The sequence below is a fragment of the Odocoileus virginianus genome, chromosome 9, assembly GCF_023699985.2.
Source record: "Odocoileus virginianus isolate 20LAN1187 ecotype Illinois chromosome 9, Ovbor_1.2, whole genome shotgun sequence".
Classification (NCBI taxonomy): Eukaryota; Metazoa; Chordata; class Mammalia; order Artiodactyla; family Cervidae; genus Odocoileus; species Odocoileus virginianus.
Window position 1 is genome coordinate 48,958,759 of NC_069682.1, and position 7,478 is coordinate 48,966,236.

The following is a 7,478-nucleotide window of genomic DNA, read 5'->3' on the forward strand; positions in this document are numbered from 1 at the left end:
GTGTTCTGATAGCAAGGAATGTTAACTTCTAAGCAAATGGATTGTTTTTGAGAATTCAAAATTCAGTTAGTAAGAGTTGTGGTGGGGAGGGTAACCTATGCTGGCCTGATTCAAACATCAAGAAGTATGGTGGGAAGTACAGGGAACAGCGCATCGCCTCAGACCACATCCCTCCAACAGAAAGCTGTTATTACCTTCTTGTATAGGCTTTTTGATTATTTTACTGTGTGTCCAAGACAATACAAACATTTTTCCCCCTCTTTTTAAACATTTTTTGCACCTTCCCCCCCCTCCCCCCCAGTTAACATGCCTTGAAGATCCTTCTTATCAGAGATCTTATTAACACTATTTTTTTTTTCTTTTCTTTTTTCTTTTCTGCAGGAGGAGGGGGGGAGCATGTGCATACTGCAGCAGCATGTGGGATCTTAGTTCCTGACCAGGGATGGAACCCCTGTGCCGCCTGCAGTGGAAATGGGGAGTCTTAGGAACTGGACCACCAGGGAAGTCCACATCAACACTATTCTTATGATTATTACTACTATTCTATTATTATTACTTTGGATTTTAAAATTAACGTTATTACACACAATAAAAATTCGCTTATTTTAAGTGTACAATTAGATGAGTTTTGATAACTTTATACACCTGTGTCATCACTTCTACAGTCTAGATAAAACATTTCCATCACCCCCAAGTAATTTCCCTGTGCCTCTTCCCAGTCAATAACCTCAGATATGCAGATGACACAACCCTTATGGCAGAAAGCCAAGAGGAACTAAAGAGCCTCTTGATGAAAGTGAAAGAGGAGAGTAAAAAAGTTGGCTTAAAGCTCAACATTCAGAAAACTAAGATTATGGCATCCAGTCCCATCACTTCATGGCACATAGATGGGGAAACAGTGGAAACAGTGACAGACTTTATTTGGGGGGGCTCCAAAATCACTGCAGATGATGACTGCAGCCATGAAATTAAAAGAGGCTTACTCCTTGGAAGAAAAGTTATGACCAACCTTAGCGTATTAAAAAGCAGATACACAAAAATAAACTCAAAATGGATTAAAGATCTAAATGTAAGACCAGAAACTATAAAACTCCTAGAGGAAAACATAGGCAAAACACTCTCCGACATAAATCACAGCAAGATCCTCTATGACCCACCTCCCAGAATATTGGAAATAAAAGCAAAAATAAACAAATGGGACCTAATGAAAATTAAAAGTTTTTGCACAACAAAGGAAACTATAAGCAAAGTGAAAAGACAGTCTTCAGAATGGGAGAAAATAATAGCAAATGAAGCAACAGACAAAGGATTAATCTCAAAAATATACAAGCAACTCCTGCAGCTCAATTCCAGAAAAATAAATGACCCAATCAAAAAATGGGCCAAAGATCTAAACAGACATTTCTCCAAAGGAGACATACAGATGGCTAACAAACACATGAAAAGATGCTCAACATCACTCATTATCAGAGAAATGCAAATCAAAACCTCAATGAGATACCATTACACGCCAGTCAGAATGGATACTATTCAAAAGTCTACAAGCAATAAATGCTGGAGAGGGTGTGGAGAAAAGGGAACCCTCTTACACTGTTGGTGGGAATGCAAACTAGTACAGCCACTATGGAGAACAATGTGGAGATGCCTTAAAAAACTCGAAATAGAACTGCCATATGACCCAGCAATCCCACTCCTGGGCATACACACCGAGGAAACCAGAACTGAAAGAGACACGTGTACCCCAATGTTCATCGCAGCACTGTTTATAATAGCCAGGACATGGAAGCAACCTAGATGCCCATCAGCAGATGAATGGATAAGGAAGCTGTGGTATGTATACACTATGGAATATTACTCAGCCATTAAAAAGAATTCATTTGAATCAGTTCTAATAAGACAGATGAAACTGGAGCCCATTATACAGAGTGAAGTAAGCCAGAAAGATAAAGACCAATACAGTATACTAACACATATATATGGAATTTAGAAAGATGGTAACGATAACCCTATATGCAAAACAGAAAAAGAGACACGGATGTACAGAACAGACTTTTAGACTCTGTGGGAGAAGGCGAGGGTGGGATGTTCTGAGAGAACAGCATTGAAACAAGTATACTATCAAGGGTGAAACAGATCACCAGCCCAGGTTGGATGCATGAGACAAGTGCTCAGGGCTGGTGCACTGGGAAGACCCAGAGGGATGGATGGGATGGAGAGGGAGGCCAGAGGAGGGATCGGGATGGGGAACACATGTAAACCCATGGCTGATTCATGTCAATGTATGGCAAAAACCACTACAATATAGTAAAGTAATTAGCCTCCAACTAATAAAAATAAATGGAAAAAAGAAAAAATATATTAAATAAATAAATGAATACTGATTGCATAAAACAATAAAAATAAATAAATAAAAAGCAGAGACATTACTTTGCCAACAAACGTCCATCTAGTCATGGCTATGGTTTTCTAGTAGTCATATATGGATGTGAGAGTTGGACTATAAAGAAAGCTGAGCACCGAAGAATTGATGCTTTTGAACTATAGTGTTGGAGAAGACTCTTGAAAGTCCCTTGGACAGCAAGGAAATCCAACCAGTCCATCCTAAAGGAAATCAGTCCTGAGTGTTCATTGGAAGGACTGATGCTAAAGCTGACACTCCAATTCTTTGTCCCCTGATGCAAAGAACTGACCCATTTGAAAAGACCCTGATGCTGGGAAAGATTGAAGGCGGGAGAAGAAGGGGATGACAGAGGATGAGATGGTTGGATGGCATCACTGACTCGATGGACATGAGTTTGGGTAAACTACGGGAGTTGGTGATGGACAGGGAGGCCTGGTGTGCTGCAGTCCATGGGGTCGCAAAGGGTCATGACTGAGCGACTGAACTGACTGACTGACTTCCCAGTCAGTCTCTCCCCCGCTCCTAACCCCAAGCAACCACTGATAAACTTTCTATCTATAGATAAAATGTGCTTATTCTAGAACTTCATACAAGTAGAATCACAAAACATATAGTCTTTTGTGTCTGGTTTCCTCCCATCTCTGCGTCTGAGATTAATTTACATTGTTTCGTGTAGCAGTAATTTGCTCTTTTGTAGTACTGAGCATGCTGGGTGGTATGAGGGAAGCACGGTTTCTCTATTCTCCAGTTAGGCATTTGGGTGCTTTCCCAGTTTGGATTCTTCTAAATACAGCTGCCACAAATTACTGTGTAAGTCTTTACATGAACATGTTTTCATTTCTCATCTGTAAATACCTAGAAGTACAATTGCAAGGTCATACAGTAAAATGCATGTTTAATTTTTTAAAGAAGCTATTTTCCAAAGTACCTGTACCATTTTACAGTCCCACCAGCAATGTGTCAGAGTTTTTTTATATCCTCACCAACATTTCAGTGTTGGTCAGCCTTTAAAATTTTAGCCATTCTAATGGCTAAAATCTTCATCAGTTTTAATAGTTAAAGATGTCTTTTATTCATAGTCTCCTTTTGGGCATATAAATGGTTTCCAAACACTTTGCTCGTACAGACAATGCTGTAATGGATAGTTTCATGCACAAATTCATTTGTGAGATGATTTCCTACAAGCAGGATTTCTCAGTCAAAAGATATGTGCTCTTGTGATTTGGGCAGATAGAGTTAAGCTGCCCTCCGATTTGTTCCAGTTTACAATTGCATCTGGGGTGCTGCTCATTTTCCTACAGCTTTCCCAACACAGTTATCAAGACTTTATTGATATGATATTTGCTAGTCTGCAAGAGAAAATGGAGTCTTCATTTCCATTTTGTCTTATGAGTCAGGTTGAATATTTATTCACACATTTAAGAATAGTTTGTACGTCTTTTCCCCTGAATTGCCTATTCATATCTCCAGCTCATTTTTCTATTGAGGTCTTTCTCTTAACAACTTGAAGGGACTCTCTATATAAGGGAGATGAACCCTTTGTCTGGAGTATGAATTGAAAACATTTCCCCTAGTTTGTGAGATGTATCCAATCTGGGGTGTATGACTTCAGCTCAATTATACTCACTGCTGAGTAGCATTCAATTGTGGACTATAACCACATGTTTTCTTCATTGACACTACTGTTGCTGGACCTTTGGGTGGTTCTTAGTTTTGAGACGTTATGAAAAAATGCTGTATGTGTCCTTAACTTCCTCCCTTTCCCTGTCCTGCTTCTTCCACCCCTTTCCTGGTCTCCCCTGGGAACATATCCTTAATAGGTCACTTGCACATGAAACCTTGTCTTGGGGAACCAGATCTAGTACAAACATAGATCACTTTGGTTATGCTGGGTGCTCCAGTGTAGACAGGTTAGAGAGGCATCAACCCCTCTCCCTGTGGATAAGGACTTGTAACTTCTTGATTTGCCCTCTCTCAGGATCCACATTCTCTTGTGAAACCTCTTCCCCAAATCCTCCCTGAATGGAAGAAAAGAGGGATGTCTGTTTCTAGCTAGCTTTGGGGGCTTCGACTGGGGGTGGGACAAAAAGGAGACTCTGGGAGCTGGTTGCATGGGTATATTCACTTTGTGAAAAGTCATTGAGCTGTACACTTAAAATGTGTGCACTTTTCTATGTGTGCTACGCTTGAATTAAACGTTATTTCAAAAGTCTTGAGGAGGCTCAGACCACCAGGGGTAGACACAACTAACATCTCTGAGAACCTTCCAATCCCTGCTGGACCTACACCCGCTTGAAGGTGCACAGAAGCAGATGAAGACTCCAGGTCAAATGTTCCCAAATCCCCCAGTAGCCATCCTTTCTGTGGCTGCTCGTGGTCCTCCCCTCACTCTCTCTTCCTGGCGAGGTGAGTGCATGCTCAGCTGTGTCACACTCTGTGAGACCCCGTGGACTGCAGCACGACAGGCTCCTCTGTCCATGGAATTCTCCAGGCAAGAATACTGGAGTGGGTTGCCATTCCCTTCTCGAACACAAGTCTCCCGCATTGCACGCAGATTCTTTACCTGAGCCACCAGGGAATATTCGGTTGCATTTGGCTTGCTCTCTCCCTGTCCCATCTGATTTTAACCCACAGTTTCCACTTAATAGCAATGTAGAAAAAACACCCCTTACCAAGTGCTTGCCCACAGCATGCCAAGCACAGTGCTGGTCATGCGAGCAGAGGTGAGCAGTGCCCAGAGCCTCAAGGAGCAGGAAGAGGTATGAATTGCTTGAGTGTAAGGTACTTTGTCCTTGAGAACCCCATGAATAATATGAAAAGGCAAAAAGATGGGACACTGAAAGATGAACTTCCCAGGTCGATAGGTGCCCAATATGCTACTGGAGATCAGTAGAGAAATAACTGCAAAAAGAATGAAGGGATGGAGCCAAAGCAAAAACAATACCCAGTTGTGGATGTGACTGGTGATAGAAGCAAGGTCCGATGCTGTAAAGAGCAATATTGCATAGGAACCTGGAATGTTAGGTTCATGAATCAAGGCAAACTGGAAGTGGTCAAACAGGAGATGGCAAGAGTGAACATTGACATTCTAGGAATCAGTGAACTAAGATGGACTGGAATGGGTGAATTTAACTCAGATGACCATTATATCCACTACTGTGGGCAGGAATCCCTTAGAAGAAATGGAGTAGCCATCATTGTCAACAAAAGAGTCCAAAATGCAGTACTTGGATGCAATCTCAAAAATGACAGAATGATCTCTGTTTCCAAGGCAAACCATTCAATGTCATGGTAATCCAAGCCTATGCCCTAACCACTAATGCTGAAGAAGCTGAAGTTGAACAGTTCTATGAAGACCTACAAGACCTTTTAGAACGAACACCCAAAAAAGATGTCCTTTTCATTATAGGGGACTGGAATGCAAAAGTAGGAAGTCAGGAAACACATGGAATAATGGGCAAATTTGGCCTGGGAGTACAGAATGAATCAGGGCAAAGGCTAGTAGAGTTTTGCCAAGAGAACGCAATGGTCATAGCAAACACCCTCTTCCAACAACACAAGAGAAGACTCTACACATGGACATCACCAGATGGTCAACACTGAAATCAGATTGATCATATTCTTTGCAGCCAAAGATGGAGAAGCTCTATACAGTCAGCAAAAACAAGACCGGGAGCTGACTGGGGCTCAGATCATGAACTCCTTATTGCCAAATTCAGACTTAAACTGAAGAAAGTAGGGATAACCACTAGACCATTCATGTATGACCTAAATCAAATCCCTTATGATTATACAGTGGAAGTAAGAAATAGATTTAAGGACTAGATCTGATAGACAGAGGTCTGTGACATTGTACAGGAGACAGGGATTAAGACCATCCCCATGGAAAAAGAAATGCAAAAAGGCAAAATGGTTGTCTGAGGAGACCTTACAAATAGCTGTGAAAAGAAGAGAAGTGAAAAGCAAAGGAGAAAAGGAAAGATATTCCCGTCTGAATGCAGAGTTCCAAAGAATAGCAAGGAGAGATAAAAAAGCCTTCCTCAGTGATCAATGCAAAGAAATAGAGGAAAACAACAGAATGGGAAAGACTAGAGGTCTCTTCAAGAAAATTAGAGATACCAAGGGAACATTTCATGCAAAGATGGGCTTGATAAAGGACAGAAATGGTATGGACCTAACAGAAGCAGAAGATATTAAGAAGAGGTGGCAGGAATACACAGAGGACTGTACAAAAAATATCTTCACAACACAGATAATCACGATGGTGTGATCACTCACCCAGAGCCAGACATCCTGGAATGTGAAGTCAAGTGGGCCTTAGAAAGCATCGCTATGAACAAAGCTAGTGGAGGTGATGGAATTCCAGTTGAGCTATTTCAAATCCTGAAAGATAATGCTGTGAAAGTGCTGCATTCAATATGCCAGCAAATTTGGAAAACTCAGCAGTGGCCACAGGACTGGAAAAGGCCAGTTTTCATTCCAATCCCAAAGAAAAGCAATGCCAAAGAATGCTCAAACTACAGCACAATTGTACTCATCTCACATGCTAGTAAAGTAATGCTCAAAATTCTCCAAGCCAGGCTTCAGCAATATGTGAACTGTGAACTTCCAGACATTCAAGCTGGTTTTAGAAAAGGCAGAGGAACCAGAGATCAAATTGCCAACATCTGCTGGATCAGAGAAAAAGCAAGAGAGTTCTGGAAAAACATCTATTTCTGCTTTATTGACTATGCCAAAGCCTTTGACTGTGTGGATCACAATGAACTGTGGAAAATCCTGAAAGAGATGGTAATACCAGACCATCTGACCTGTCACTTGAGAAACCTGTATGCAGATCAGGAAGCAACAGTTAGAACTGGACATGGAACAACAGACTGGTTCCAGATAGGAAAAGGAGTACGTCAAGGCTGTATATTGTCACCCTGCTTATTTAACTAATATGCAGAGTACATCATGAGAAATGCTGGGCTGGTAGAAGCACAAGCTGGAATCAAGATTGCTGGGAGAAATATCAATAACCCCAGATATGCAGACAACACCACCCTTATGGCAGAAAGTCAAGAGGAACTAAAAAGCT